The sequence below is a fragment of the Macaca thibetana genome, chromosome X (genome assembly GCF_024542745.1).
Source record: "Macaca thibetana thibetana isolate TM-01 chromosome X, ASM2454274v1, whole genome shotgun sequence".
Taxonomy (NCBI): domain Eukaryota; kingdom Metazoa; phylum Chordata; class Mammalia; order Primates; family Cercopithecidae; genus Macaca; species Macaca thibetana.
In genome coordinates this window covers 82337015-82352888 of record NC_065598.1, presented here as the reverse complement: position 1 = coordinate 82352888, position 15874 = coordinate 82337015, and the positions used below count along the sequence as shown (strand labels likewise).

The 15874-nt window shown below is 37.9% G+C and overlaps 1 protein-coding gene across 1 annotated transcript in view; it reads right to left on the bottom strand.

Annotated features, from left to right (window-relative positions):
* The window catches only part of DACH2 (dachshund family transcription factor 2), a 691023-nt gene that overhangs the window by 628361 nt on the left and 46788 nt on the right, over positions 1 to 15874 (bottom strand). The window lies entirely within an intron of this gene.

Sequence of the window (15874 nt, the reverse complement as noted above, 5' to 3'; positions counted from 1 at the left end):
GTTGTATACATTTAGACTGAATTTAATAGAGATAATGGTAGGATTACTCTTAGCCTACCCAAATAAAATATACGTTAATCTAGTAAAGCTGAGTTCTACTGAATAAGTTTTATATCTTACTTACCAGTCTATATTTTTTATTTTCATTCTATAAACATTTTCTTGTTAAACATTTAACATTAACAGCCATTAAATATTTGATGGCTACTCTGTTTAAAAGTGACTCAAGAGACTGCAATAAACAGATTAGGTATTTTACGATGAACAACAACAACAACTGAGAAAATAAGTTTTAACTAAATGCATAAAATGACATTTGTCACTTTTTTCTTTTTTAATGTTTATTTTAAGTTCAGGGGTACATGTGCATGATTGTCATATAGCTAAACTTGTGTCATGGGGGTGTGCTGTACAGATTATTTAATCACCCAGGTATTAATCCTAGTACCCATTAGTTATTTTTCCTGATCCTCTCCCTCCTCTCACCCACCCCCCTCAAGAAGGCCCTGGTGTCTGTTGTTTCCTTCTTTGTGTTCATAAGCTCTTATCATTTAGCTCCCACTTATAAGTGAGAACATGTGGTATTTAGTTTTCTCTTCCCATGTTAGTTTGCTAAGAATAATGGCCTCCAGCTCCAGCCATGTTCGTGGAAAGGACATAATCTCATTCTTTTTTATGACTGCATAGATTCCATGGTATTTATTTACCACATCTTCTTTATCCAATCAAATCATTGATGGGCATTTAGGTTGATGCCACGTCTTTTCTATTGTGAAAAGCACTGCAATGAACAGATGCATGCATGTGTTTTTATTATAGAATGATTTGTATACCTTTGGGTATATACCAACTAATGGAATCACTGGGTCAAAGGGTATTTCTGTTTTTAGGTTTTTGAGGAATTGCCACAATACTTTCCACAATAGTTGACCCAATTTACACTCCCACAAACATTGTGTAACGTATAACCATTTCTCTTTCTCTGCAACCTTGCCAGCATGTTATTTTTTGACTCTTTAATAATAGCCATTCTAACAGGTATGAGATGGTATCTCATTTTGGTTTTGATTTGCATTTCTCTAATGATCACTGATTTTGAGCTTTTTTCATATGCTTTTTGGCCTCATATATGTCTTTTTTTTTTTTTTTTTTTTTTGAAAAGTTCATGTCCTTTGCCCAGTTTTCAATGGGATTGTTTTCTTTTATCTTGTAAATTTCTTTAAGTTCCTTGTATATTAGACAACTGTCAGACACATTGTTTGCAAAAATTTTCACCCATTCTGTATGTTCTCTGTTTACTCTGTTGATAGTTTTTTGTTGTTGTTGTGCTCTTTAGCTTAATTAGGTCCTATTTGTACATTTTTGCTTCTGTTGCAATTGCTTTTGGCGTCTTTGGCATAAAATCTTTGCCTGATCCTATGTTCAGAATTGTATTGACAAAGTTTTCTTCCAGGGTTTTTATAGTTTTGGGTTTTACATTTAAGTCTTTAATCCATCTTGAGTTGATTCTAGTATATGGTGTAAGGAAGGGGTCTAGCTTCAGTCTTCTGCATATGGCTAGCCAGTTATCCCAGCATCATTTATTGAATAGGGAGTCCTTTCCCTATTGCTTGTTTTTGTCAGCTTTGTCAAGGATCAGATCATTGTAAGTGTGCAGCCATAATTCTGGGCTCTTTATCCTGTTCCATTGTTCCATGTGTCTGTTCTTGTACCAGTACCATGCTGTTTTGGTTACTGTTGCCCTGTAGCATAGTTTGAAATCAAGTACCATGATGCCTCCAGCTTTGTTCACTTGCTTAGGATTGCCTTATTTATTTGGGCTCTTTTTGGTTGCATATGAATTTTAAAATAGTTTTTTTCTAGTTTTGTGAAAAATGTCATTGGTAGTTTAAGAGAAATAGGACTGAATCTATACATTGCTTTGAGCAGTATGGCCATTGTAATGATATTAATTCTTCCTATCCACGAGCATGAAATGTTTTCCCATTTGATTGTGTCATATCTGATTTCATTAAGCAGGTTTTTGTAGTTCTCCTTGTAGAGATCATTCACCTTTCTGATTAGCTGTATTTGCTCCTATTTACTATTATTTACAATACCTATTGCCTAAGTATTTTATTCATTTTCTGGCAATTGTGAAGGGAATTGCATTCCTGATTTGACTCTCAGCTTGACTGTTGTTGTTCTGTAGGAATGCTAGTGATGTTTCTACGTTGACTTTGTAGTCTGAGACTTTGCTAAAGTTGTTTATCAGTTTACAGAGTTTTTAGGCTGAGATGATGGGGTTTTCTAGATATAAGATAATGTGTCTGCAAACAGGGATAGTTTGACTTCCTCTCTTCCTATTTGGATGCCTTTTATTCCTTTCTCTTGCCTGATTGCTCTGGCCAGGACTTCCAATACTATGTTGAGTAGGAGGGGTGAGAGAGGCATCCTCATCTTGTGCCGCTTTTCAAGGGGAATGCTTCCAGCTTTTGCCCATTCAGTGTGATGTTGTAGGCTGTGGGTTTCTCAAAGATGGCTCTTATTATTTTGAGGTATGTTCCTTCAATGCCTAGTTTTTTGAGAGTTTTTGACATGAAGGACTGTTTAAATTTATAAAAAGCCTTTTCTGCTTCTATTGAAATAATCATGTTGGTTTTTTTCTTTACTTCTGTTTGATATGATGAATCACATTTATTGATTTGTGTATATTGAACTAACGTTGCATCCCAGGCATAAAGCATACTTGATCATGGTGGGTAAGCTTTTTGTTGTGCTGCTGGATTCAGTTTGCCAGTATTTTGTCAAGACTTTTTGCATCGATGTTCATCAAGGATATTGGACTGAAGTTTTCTCTTTTTGTTGTGTCTCTGCCATGTTTTGATATCAGGATGATGCTGGAATCATAGAATGAGTTAAGGAGGAGTCCCTCCTCCTCAACTTTTTGGAATCACGTCTGTAGGAATGGTACCAGCTCTTCTTTGTACATCTGGTAAAATTTAGCTGTGACTCTGTCTGATCCTGGGCTTTTATTGGTTGATAGGTTATTTATTACTGCCTCAATTTCAGAGCTCATTATTGGTCTATTTGAGGATTCAATTTCTTCCTGGTTCAGTCTTGAGAGAGTGTATTTTTCCAGAAATTTATCCATTTCTTCTAGATTTTCTAGTTTATGTGCATAGAGGTATTCATAATATTATCTGATGGCTATTTGTAATTCTGTGGGGTCAGTGGTAACACCCCTTTTTTGTTTCTAATTGTGGATCTTCTCTCTTTTTTTTCTTTATTAGTCTAGCTAGCAATCTATCTGTTTTATTAATTACAAAAACTAACACCTGGATATGTTGATCTTTTGAATGATTTTAATTGTCTCAATCTCCTTCCATTCAGCTCTGATTTGGGTTATTACTTGTCTTCTGCTACATTGGGGCTTGGTTTTCTCTTGGTTCTCTAGTTCTTTTAGTTGTTATGTTAGGTTGTTACATTGAGATCTTTCTGACTTTTTGATGTGGGTGTTTAGTGCTATAAATTTCCCTCTTAACACTGCCTAAGCTGTGCCCCAGAGATTCTGGTATGTTGTATCTTTGCTCTTATTAGTTTCAAAGAACTTCTTGGTTTATGTCTTAATTTCATTGTTTACCCAGAAGTAACTCAGGAACAGGTTATTCAATTTCCATGTAACTGTATGGTTTTGAGTGAATTTCTTAGTCTTGATTTCTAATTTGATTGTGCTGTGGTCTGTTGTGATTTCAGTTCTTTCAGCATTTGTTGAGAAGTGTTTTATGTCTAATCATGTGATCAAATTTAGAGTACCTACCATGTAGCAATGAGAAGAATGTATACTCTGTTGTCTTTGGGTGGTGAGTTCTGTAGATATCTACCAGATCCACTTAATTCAGAGCTGAGTTCAGGTCCTGAATATTTTTGTTAATTTTCTGTCTTGATGATCTGTCTGATATTTTTATTGGGTTGTTAAAGTCTCTATTATTCCATGGGAGTCTCTTTGAAGGTCTCTAAGAACTTGCTTTATGAATCTGGGTGCTCTTGTGTTGAGTGCATATATATTTAGGATACTTAGGTCTTCTTGTTGAACTGAACTCTTTGCCATTATGTAATGCTCTCTTTTTTTTTTTTTTTTTGTCTTTTTTGATGTTTTTTGGTTGAAAGTCTGTTTTGTCTGAAATTAGGATTAGAACCCCTGCTTTTTTTTCTGTTTTCTATTTGCTTGGTAGATTTTTCTCCATCCCTTTATTTTGAACCTAAGAGTGTCATTGCATGAGAGATGTGTTTCTTGAAGACAGCATACCATTGGGTCTTCATTCTTTATCCAACTTGCCATTCTTCACCTTTTAATTGAGGTATTTATCCTGTTTACATTCAAGGTTGGTATTCATATGCGTGGATTTGATCCTGTCATTATGATATTAGCTGATTATTATGCAGACTTTTTATGTGGTTGCTTTATAGTGTCACTGGTCTGTGTACTCCAGGGTGTTTTTCCAAGGGCTGGTAACAGTCTTTCTTTTCTGTATTTAGTGTTTCCTTCAGGAGGTTTTGTAAGGCAGTCTGCTGGTATCAAATTTCTCACATCATTTGTTTGTCTGAAAAGGATCTTATTTCTCCTCTGCTTGTGAAGCTTAGTTTGGCTAGATAAGAAATTCTGGGTTGGAATTTCTTTTATTTAAGAATGTTGAATATTGGCCCCCAGTCTCTTCTGGCTTGTCAGTTTTCAGTTGAGAGGTCTGCTGTTAGTTTGACAGGCTTCCCTTTGTAGGTGGCCTGGCCTTACTCTCTAGTTGCCTTTAACATTTTTTCTTTCATTTTGACCTTGGAGAATCTGATTATTATGTGTCTTCAGGATGATCTTCTTGTGAAGTATCTTACTTGGGTTCTCTGCATTTCCTGAATTTGAATGTCTGTTTCTCTAGCTAGGTTGGCTAAGTTCTCGTGGATGATATCCTGAAATATGTTTTCGAAGTTGGTTGTACTCTCCTCATCTCTTTCAGAGACACCAATGAGTCATAGATTTAGTTTCTTTACATAATTCCATATTTCTAGGAGGTTTTGTTTGTTCCTTCTCATTCTTATTTCTGTATTCTTGTCTGCCTGTCTTATTTTAGAGAGCCAATCTTATAGCTCTGAGATTCTTTCCCCTGCTTGGTCTATTCTGCTATTAATACTTATGGCTGCATTGATAAATTTTTGTAGTGTGTTTTTCAGCTCTTAATGTTCTTTTCTATACTGCCTATTTTGGCTGTCAGCTCCTGCATCATTTTATTGTGACTCTTAGCTTCCTTAGATTGGGTGTCAATGTACTCTTGCATCTCAATGATCTTAATTCCTATCCATATTCTTAATTCTGTTTATGTCCTTTCAGCCATCTCAGCCCAGTTCAGAACCCTTACTGGAGAGGTGGTATGGTCATTTGGAGGAAAGAAGGCACTCTAGTGTTTTGAGTTGTCAGGGTTCTAGCACGGGTTCTTTCTCATCTTTGTGGGGTTACGTTCCTTCAGTCTTTGAAGTTGCTGACCTTTGGATGGGTTTTTTTCTTTTATCCTATTTGATTGCCTTGAGGGTTTGATTATGGTATAAGATGGATTCAGTTTACTGACTTCATTTCTGGAAGATTTTAGGGAGCCAACACCCAGCTCCCAACTCCTGGACTGGGAGGCGCCTCTAATGCAGGTGGACTTGTATTGGGCCCTGACTTTGGCTCCTTAATGTTAGGAATCCACTGCACTGGGGCGGGGGGATGGGCAGTGATGCGCTCCTGGACCACTGTGCACTACACTCCAAAGGGTGATGTCAGCCAAAGCATTTCATAGTGTTGTGGCAAAGGGACCTGTCCTCATTTGCACATGCCAGCAGCAGCAGTAGCATGGCAGGGTGCACGCTCATTGGCTGTGGCAGGATGCTAGCGGGTACCACGGTGCCTGCCTCTGTGCAGACATTCACTACAATGGTAGAGGCAATGTGGCTGGTGGGGGTTCAGGGGGCCCCTGCTGGCAACTGTTTGTGAGGTCATGCTGGTGGTGGTGTTGGAACAGGGACTGGGTGCTAGTGGGCATAGGTCTGTGTGCTTTCTCTGTGTGCCACAGGAATAGTCACTCAGGGTGGGGGAGGGTATGTTGTTCTCTGTGCCTACTTCCTCTCCCAAACCAGTGTTGGCACAAGGGCAAGGCACTGGCAGAGGAAGGGCAGGCTGGCTCTGTGACCATCAAGGCTCCAATTGCAATGGCAGTTGGTGAGGGAAAGGGAGGTGGACTGCACTCCTGCTATGGCAGTGGCAGGACAGAGTGCATACACACACTGTTCTGACTGGCAGGCAAGGAAACCAAAACCTGCCTGTACATGCACATGCTGGCAAAAAGATGTGCAGGCTTGCTCTGGGCCCAAGGGAAGCTGCAGTGTGGGGAAGGAGTAGGGGGACTGGTGCATGGCCGTGGAGGCCCCAGTGCTGGAGCTCTCCACCACTTAGTCATGGTCTGCCAACACAGAAGGTATAATGTGGGCCCCCAGAGCACCAAAGTCTGCCTTGCAAGCAAGCACGGCCAGGATGGGGCCCCAGGAGAGGCCAGCAGACCAAGGGATGCACAAGTCAGACTGGCCCCATCTGACAGGCAAGACTCTCTTGTAGCATCCAAGTCCAAGAGTTCCTCTAAGGCTAATGTTTCCTGTGGGAGCAAGTCAAGCTTAGGAGGTGGCCATCCCTGACCATGCTTTATTGAAGACGCTCCCATGCCAAACCCTCTGGGCTCCACTTCAGCTGGCATGCTGTCCCTACCACTTCTCTAAGCAGCTCTCCCTGCCAACTCAAGTGTCCATGGTGGTCAAGGGGTTGGTCTCCTTGTGCCAGGATTCCAGAGGTCCATGGCAAGAGCAGGTCGCTCCTTGTCAGTTCAATTCATTCATTTCCCTGGATTCGCTGGAGGCCAGAAATGAGTCCTAGTGTGCAGCAGCCTGGTACAGGGCTTCCAGGTTCTTTCCCCTTCAGCCCAGCTTCCATGTCTTCCCTCTGTCCATTTCAGTGCCTTCCTTCTGAAAATCTGTTAGTGTGCCAGTTGTCTCATTCCCTCGGTGGCAGCTGTTTCAACTGACTGCATCTAGTCGGCCATCTTGCCCCCAATATCCAGTTCAAATTTATCCACTTAGCTATATCTTGAAGGGAGAATACATTTTAGTGAGTATATAAGTTTCTTCGTGAAGAATATGAAGGATATTATCCAAGATGTACTAAATTCTCCAAACTTATGAGCATTATTTTTGACCAAGTTCCCCATGGCTTGGATATTTTTGCAATAAACATGTCAACGTTAATTAGTCTTCAATAGTCAAATTAGCTGAACTGGGCTAGCCTGGTTTCTTTCTTTGTCACAGGGAATTATAAATATTTCCATCAATCTGTCAGTTCAGAAGGGAGTTTTGAGTGATATATATAGAGGTTACTAGTGGGAAAGGAAGACCATATCAACACGATGTGAACAGCAGAGTTGACATTAATAATTAGCAGAATTCAAAATATATTCCCTTCAACTTATGTCCACTTAAAAATAAATGAACAAATATAAATATTATATATATATATTTATATGTTAATGTCTTTATAAGTGCTGTAATCAGGTCTCTAAAAGAAACAATAGAGTCATTCACAAATAGCAGATTAAACCTCTAGTTAGTTGTCTTGTTACTATCTGAAAGAGTTCTTAGTACCTAGAATTTAAAAATTGGTAAGGGAAATTACTGTTCTTTTAAGATATTCACCTTTTTGTTTTGGTGAAGTTTAGTTTACTTCTTGAGAAAAGTCAAGAATTGGACTGAAGTCATAGTCTATATTCAAAATCTTAAAATATATCTAACTAAAACAGCTATTTGCCCTGACTCATTATACTGTTACAAACCATTTTAAACACAAGCTAGCTTTCAGTTATGTCCAGAAAACATAGATTCTATCTCATTAAGTAAGCATGCTGTTAATAAAGGGTTAAGAGATAATTCATGATTTAAATAAGGGGAAAAATTGATGCAGCCCAGTTTGACCTAGGATATTTGAGCCTACAGGTCAAATGGTTTCCCCTGTAGAATAATGCCCTTGACTTTGTTGTATTTCATTGAGGCATCGGTTTAACTGAAACTTGTTTGTCTGTAAGAAATGAAAAAATAGCAACTGACAACACTATTAATAAACACAGAGAGTTTAATCTACTTCTCACAAAGGAAAGTAACTGCAGAAAGAAGGCAGGCAAATTTTCCTTACACCTACTAAAAGAAATCTACATGGGCTTAAGTCACAGTCATTTAAATTTTTTAATTATCAACTAGAATATTGTCTTTCTCTTATTCAACATGTCACTATTTTCCAGAAACTAATAGGCAAATAGAATTTATTTTCTAGTTATGTTTCATACAATAACTAATTTTACAAAATAAATAAGTGAAATAGAATTCTTATGCAGGAATGAACATTCACCAGAGGGCACCATACTGCATAAAAAACGAAAAGCAAAATTCTTGCAAATAGTGTATGCAGTTTAAATGTGTAAGGATAAGGAGGCTGTGATTCTCCAAATCATTCCAAAATAAATAAAAAGCAGACTTACTTTAAACAAAAAACCTAAAAACACTGACATACCTTCCTTTTTCAAACTTCTACAGAACTTAAGAGTTTGTGTCACATGTTGTGGAACAAGTAATTATGTTATTTTGTTATTTCATGTGTGCACACTTTGATTACCCTACAATATCCCTTGAAGATAGGAAACAGGAGTAGATCATTTACTTACTGGCAATTGACTACCACTGTTCTAATCCTAAATACATTAGTGAACACTACTTGTTAAATTTATTTTAGACAGTTACATAGAGTTAACCAAGTTAACAATTTATAGCAACAATGCACCAAATCTCTATTGCACATTTGTAAAGGAAGACTGAATCTTTTTCAAATATTACTGTTGTTAATTGCCATCAACTAAACATTCACTACATAGCTGGCCCTGTGTTAGGCTACACACATGCACATACACTAAAGTCATGCTGATTGCAAATAGACTGAATAGTCAAAATTAAAAGCAGCTATTTGCATGATTTAATATTTAATAAAAAATTAATTATAATGTTTCAATCAAACTCAATACTTATTGAGCATCTACTATTTGTAAGGCACTGTTTTGTAGAAGAATCAAAACAAACAAGGCGCTGGGCGCTGTGGCTCAAGCCTGTAATCCCAGCACTTTGGGAGGCCGAGGTGGGCAGATCACGAGGTCAGGAGATCGAGATCACCCTGGCTAACACGGTGAAACCCCGTCTCTACTAAAAAATACAAAAAATTAGCCGGACGTGGTGGTGCGCGCCTGTAGTCCCAGCTACTCGAAGGCTGAGGCGGGAGAATGGCGTGAACCCGGGAGGCAGAACTTGCAGTGAGCCGAGATCGCACCACTGCACTCCAGCCTAGGCGACACAGAGAGATTCCGTCTCAAAAAAAAAAATAAATAAATAATAATAATAATGATAATAATAATAAGGCTTGTTACTGATTTCAAGGAGGTAATAACTTAGAAAACAGCAATCACATGCACAAAGTGCCATTTACTTTAGCTATGGCTTTTGACCTTTGTTCTGTGAAACTTGCCTGTGTGTAAAGCTGAATCTGCATTGAAGAACACCGAACGGATACTATACACATCTGGGACATCAACAGAGATGAGGCCAGCACCTAACAAGAGTGACAGAGTGCATATGAACCAACATTGCCTCACCTACCAAGCACAAGTCAGGGAGTCAGAAGTTGCAGGGAAACACAGTAAGAATAAAGAGGAACTAAAGTTGAAAAAGATTAATCAGTAAAGATTTTGTAAAGGTTTATTTGTTTGTTTGTTTTTTAAGATGGAGTCTCTGTCACCCAGTCTGGAGTGCAGTGGCGCAATCTCGGCTCACTGAAACCCCCGCCTCTTGGGTTCAAGCAATTCTCCTGCCTCAGCCTCCAAAGTGGCTGGGATTACAGGTGCCCACTACCATGTCCGGCTAATTTTTGTATTTTTAGTAGAGACAAGGTGTCACCATGTTGGCCATACTGGTCTCAAACTCCTGACTTCAAGTGATTCGCCTGTCTTAGCCTCCCAAAGAGGTGGGATTACAACTGGGAGCCACCGCTCCCAGCCTACAAAAAGTTTTGAATTAGTTTTGTTCTTAACTTTTATTTTAGGTTCAGTGGTACACATGCACATTTGTTATATAGGTAAATTGCATGTCACAGGAGATTGGTGTACAGATTTTGCCACCCACATAATAAGCATAGTACCTTATAGGCAGTTTTTCAGTCCTCACTCTCCTTCCACCCACTACCCTACAGTGGGCCCCAATGTCTGTTGCTCCCTTCTTTGTGTCTATATGTACTCGAGGCTTAGCTCCCACTTACAATTGAGAACATGCAGTATTTGGTTTTCTGTTCTTGTGTTAGTTCAAATAGATTAACGGCCTCTAGCTTCATCATGTTGCTGCAAAGGGCATGGTCTTATTCATTTTAATGGCTGTGTAGTATTACATGGTATATATATACCACATTTTCTTTATCCAGTCTACCATTGATTGGCATTTAGGTTGATTCTATATCTTTGTCATTATGAATGGTGCTGGAATGAACATACATGTGCATGTGTCTTTAGGGCAAAATGACCTATATTTCTTTGGGTATATACCCAATAATGGGATTTCTGGGTCAAATGGCAGTTCTGTTTTAAGTTATTTGAGAAATCACCAAACTGCTTTCCACTATGGCTGAACTAATTTACATTCCCATGAACAGTGTATAAGTGTTCTCTTTTCTCCACAACCTTGCTAGCATCGGCTTTTCATTTTATTTTATTTATTTATCTATTTTGAGATGAAGTTTTGCTCTTGTTGCCCGGGCTGGAGTACAATAGCACAATCTCAGTTCACTACAACCTCCGCCTCCCAGGTTCAAGCGATTCTCCCGCCTCAGCCTCCCAAGTAGTTGGGATTATAGGCATGAGCCACCACACCAAGCTAATTTTGTATTTTTAGTAGAGATGGGGTTTCTCCATGTTGGTCAGGCTGGTCTTGAACTCCCGACCTCAGGTGATCCACCTACCTTGGCCTCCCTAAGTGCTGGGATTACAGGCATAAGCCACTGTGCCTGGCCTTTTACTTTTTAATAATAGCAATTTTGACAGATATGAGATGGTATCTCATTGAGATTTTGATTTGCATTTCTCTAATGATTAGTAACATTGAGCATTTTTTCATATCCTTGTTGGCCACACGTATGTCTTCTTTTGAAAACTGTCTGTTCATGTTGAAGGAGTAAGAGATATGCATTAATGGAAATGAATGAAGAGGGTTTTCCAAGAAAGAACACACCTTGATTCAGGAAAATTGAAGCAGATTAAAATGTCTGCTGAAAAGCATCCATGATAGAGAGAAATGAGTAATGAAATAGGAATATGCAGCAGACGAAAAGCAGGAGGAGTTAGTATAGAAGTTTCTGTAACCATGAAAAGAACAAAACTGTAGAGAATTGGATGAGAGTGCAGAAAGGGGACAGTCTCAGAGACATTAACAAGTAAGAATTAGCAGGATTTGGTATTATAGTTTAAATATAAAAGAAAAAAGAAATGAAGTTTTTATTTTACTTATTATTATTATTATTATTATTATTATTATTATTTTGAGATGGAGTCTCACTCTGTCACCCAGTCTGGAGTGCAGTGGCATGATCTTGGCTCACTGCAACCTCCGCTTCCCAGGTTCAAGCAATTTTCATGCCTCAATGTCCCAAGTAGCTGGGATTACAGGCTCATGCCACCACGCCTCGTTAAATTTGTATTTTCTGTAGAGACAGGGTTTCACCATGTTGGCCAGGCTGGTCCCAAACTCATGACATCAAGTGATCTGCCCACCTCAGCCTCCCAAAGTGCTGGGATTACAGACATGAGCCACCGTCCCCAGCCAGGAAGTGAAGTTGTAAAAAAAAATATAAGATTACGTGACACTATTAACAAGCTCAAAAAAGGAGAAAGAGTGGTCATCTGGTAGTGACAAGATGATAAATTTCATTTTTAAGATGTTTTGATACCAGAAAGACATTAAAATGAGTATTTTCTATTTTAATATCTTGTTCATTCCTAATCAGTTACAACTTATATAATATTTTTACAGTCAATTTTTGTACCATAGCCTAAGAAAAAGTCTTATTTATATTATTTTGGTTTAGCTACTCACTTAGTAACAAATATGCCCTAACTTCACAGACTTCAACCTAAACTAACAAACACGCTACTTTATATAACTCATTCTGAGGCTATTATAGCTCCATGTTGGCTATTATTTTAAACATGCCTATCTGCATATGCTGTTGTCCATTGTTTGAGCCTATCAATATGATGGAGTCTTAAGCAATTAAATTAATTATATTTGTTCACTGACATGGTTGATTGAAGTTGAATGTAACCAAACACCCCCAAACACCCCAAACTATCTTCTTCCTACTTACTATAATTAGATTTGAAGTCCAGTGATATAAACAGTAATGTGGATGGCCTAATGCACTCAGATACTTCTGCTAGAGCTGAAAAATAACATACAATGTCAAATTTTCTAAGGACTACTAACTACCCACACTTTCTGAATATGGAGACCTATAGTGCTTTGCATACAATTTAGCTACTTTGGTCCTTAATCTGCTCAAGACAAATTCAAGCATTTTACAGAAATTTTAAAGCGTTTCCAAATGTTTTCCAACAACTGTTCATTCATTATATAGATATTCTCTATATAAATACTGAGTCACTTTGAACTAATCTTTTACTAGCTTTTCTGGTAAGATCCTCAATGAGTAAATGTTGACTGTCTACCATGTGTTCGGTCATGTGCTAGATGCTGTGGAAAGAAAATGGGACTTAAAGCATGTGTTGTTTTCCTATTGCTGGTGAAATAAATTACCACAAACTTAGTGGCTTAAAATACCACAAACTTACTCACTTACAGTTCTGGAGGGCAGAAATCTAAACTCAAGTGTAAACTCAAGGTGTCAACAAGGATGGTTCCTTTCGGGGAGAATCTGTTCCCTTACATTTTTCAGTTTGTAGAGTCCTTCTTTGCATTCCTTGGCTCATGGCCCCTTCCTTGCATCACTCCAGCCTCTTGTTTCCATTGTCACATCTCCTGCTACCGACTCTGTCCCTCCTAGTTTGGTCTTAAAAGGTCCCTTTTGATCATATTGGGTCAACATGGAAAATCCGAGATAATCTTTCATATTAAAGTCCTTAACCTTAATCACATCAGCAAAATCCTTTTTATCACATAGGTAATATTTACAGGTTCCAGGGATTAGTACAACTTTGAGGAGCCAACCACAGGGCACATCATTTTTTAAAGATAACAACTGATGTAAATGATGAGTTGATGGGTGCTGACGAGTTGATGGGTGCAGCACACCAACATGACACAAGTATACATATGTAACAAACCTGCACATTATGCTCATGTACCCTAGAACTTAAAGTATAATAATAATAAAAAAAGAGATTTAAAAAAAAAAAAAAAAGATAACAACTGATATCAGACACCCTATTTGATAAGATCAGTGGTCTAGCCACAAATAAATACTTTATCCTAAGCCCCAACAGAGAACACTTCCTTGCCTGTAATGAGACCAAAGGTTAGGAGTAGAGAGCAACACAACTTTTCCCAGCTGATAATTCACCCTGAGTTTCAACTACTGTTGTCTCTATTTTCCCTTAGTTTTTAATTTACAGCAATTAGACTGGGGACCGGTGAAAAGAGAATGGTCTTAGTGACTCATGCCTTAGTGACTCATGCCAGTTACATTATTAGCAGAAGTTGGCTGTCCTGGAACTGTTATTTGGCAATTGCTACTTGGTGTTCCTTTCATCAATTGTACAGATGTGTCAGACCACATGAAGTTTTTAAAGCTCACTTTCTTAGGGATTAAAGAGGCTATCCAATCAATAAAATAACATCCTTCATTACTGCTGTACCATTTCCATATCAGTAGATGCTGGAAGATAGGACCAGTAGTTCTCTACAAACTACTAGGATTTCATTATTATTTCCTTTATCCTATGTATTTTTATATCTTTCTTCTAACCTTATCACTATCCTTCTGACATTCTATGTCCTAGAGGTTCCTCCTTTCTTATAGTGGAATCTCAGACTTAGACACATTCTGGTACCTTCATAGTCTCAAATTGGAGGAAAAGTTTTGTAGAAGTGTTTTAAAAAAAATCTAAGTCAGGGCTGGGCTTGGTGGCTCATGCCTGTAATCCCAGTGCTTTGGGAGGCCAAGGCGGGCAGATCACTTGAGGCCTGGAATTTAACATCAGCCTGGCCAACATGGTGAAACCCGGTCTCTACTAAAAATTCAAAAATACAAAAATTAGCCGAGCATGGTGGCACACACCTGTATTCCCAGCTACTCATGAGGCTGAGGCATGCAGATCGCTTGAACCTGGGAGTCAGAGGTTGCAGTGAACTGAGATCCCACTACTGCCCTCTAGCCTGGGTGACAGAGTGAGACTCCATCTCAAAAAAAAAAAAAAAAAAAAAAAATCTAAGTCAGATAGCAAGCTACCTTATTTGTAATTAGTGAATAGATATTATAGCTCAACTAAAATATATTACAGTTTCTACATTATAAAATAAGTTATTGAAGTAGTGATTGTATCTAAACCTTTCTCTGTGCACTCTAATAGTCGTTTGGCCATGCTAACAATTTCCTCTGGTGGCGTTCAATTATAATCTTCAAGTAGGTGACACCTCTAACCATATTTTCCCAATATCCAGTTAAATATCTATCTCACTCCACTCATATAATATCTCTCATTAAATTTTGTCATCCTATATATCTGTAATACTTCATTAACTACTGTTAATAAGCTATTTCAAGATCACAAAGAAAACTGAGTTATATGGCAATGAAATAATATTATAAGAAACATTATCCAGTGACTAGAAGACTCAAAGTAAATACATTCCCGTTTCTTTTCTACCATTGCCAATTTGACTTTAATAAGACAATTAGTTCTTATTAGACTAGGTTTCTCCATCTGCAAAATGAAATAGTACCAACCTGACAAAGGTGTCATGAAAATATATATATAAAGAAGAAAGTCCACATATAACCTGAAATTTAGATCACCACTATTATTAGAAAAATATTAATTGATTGACATATTCTATACCTTTGTCTGGGGTCTGGACCCCCGCTTGTATGGATTCTCATTACTCCTTTCTTTTCCCAATGTACTTCCCTTGCAATATTATGTGAAATCTGTTCTCTCATTCTCCTTGAATTCACAGCATTTTGCATAATTAAATCCTTTCCAGCCGAGATGTAAGACTTTTTCCACTTTATAGCTCTCTATAAACGTCCTACTTAACATTCAACAGCCTGAATTATTTTTTAGAGGATTGTTACTGTCTTCAAAACTCCGTTTTATCATTTAAAGGCAATGGACAAGGGAAACAGAACAATGGTAGGCTAAATGATTCTATTTCCCCTGAAATAATATTCATTTTTGGAACGTTTATTGATAAGTTCAATAAATAAGTGACCTGTCAAAATAAACTGATATTCATTATACAATATGACAATCACTATTTCATTTTATAGTCAGAGTTTGATGAAAGCAGATCTGAAGAAAACTGGCATTTGCCAATACTATCATGCTGTCATCTCCCCGAAATGCAGAAGTTTATACCCATGTTCAAGATGTGTACTATATTCTTCCCTAAAGTACATAATTTTAATTTTATGATCTTATCTAAAATATCCTTTCCTAAAGCCCAATACAATGATGGCCTTATGTATAGATTTTTAGTAAACATATCAGTTTGGTTAGTATAGAATTTTATA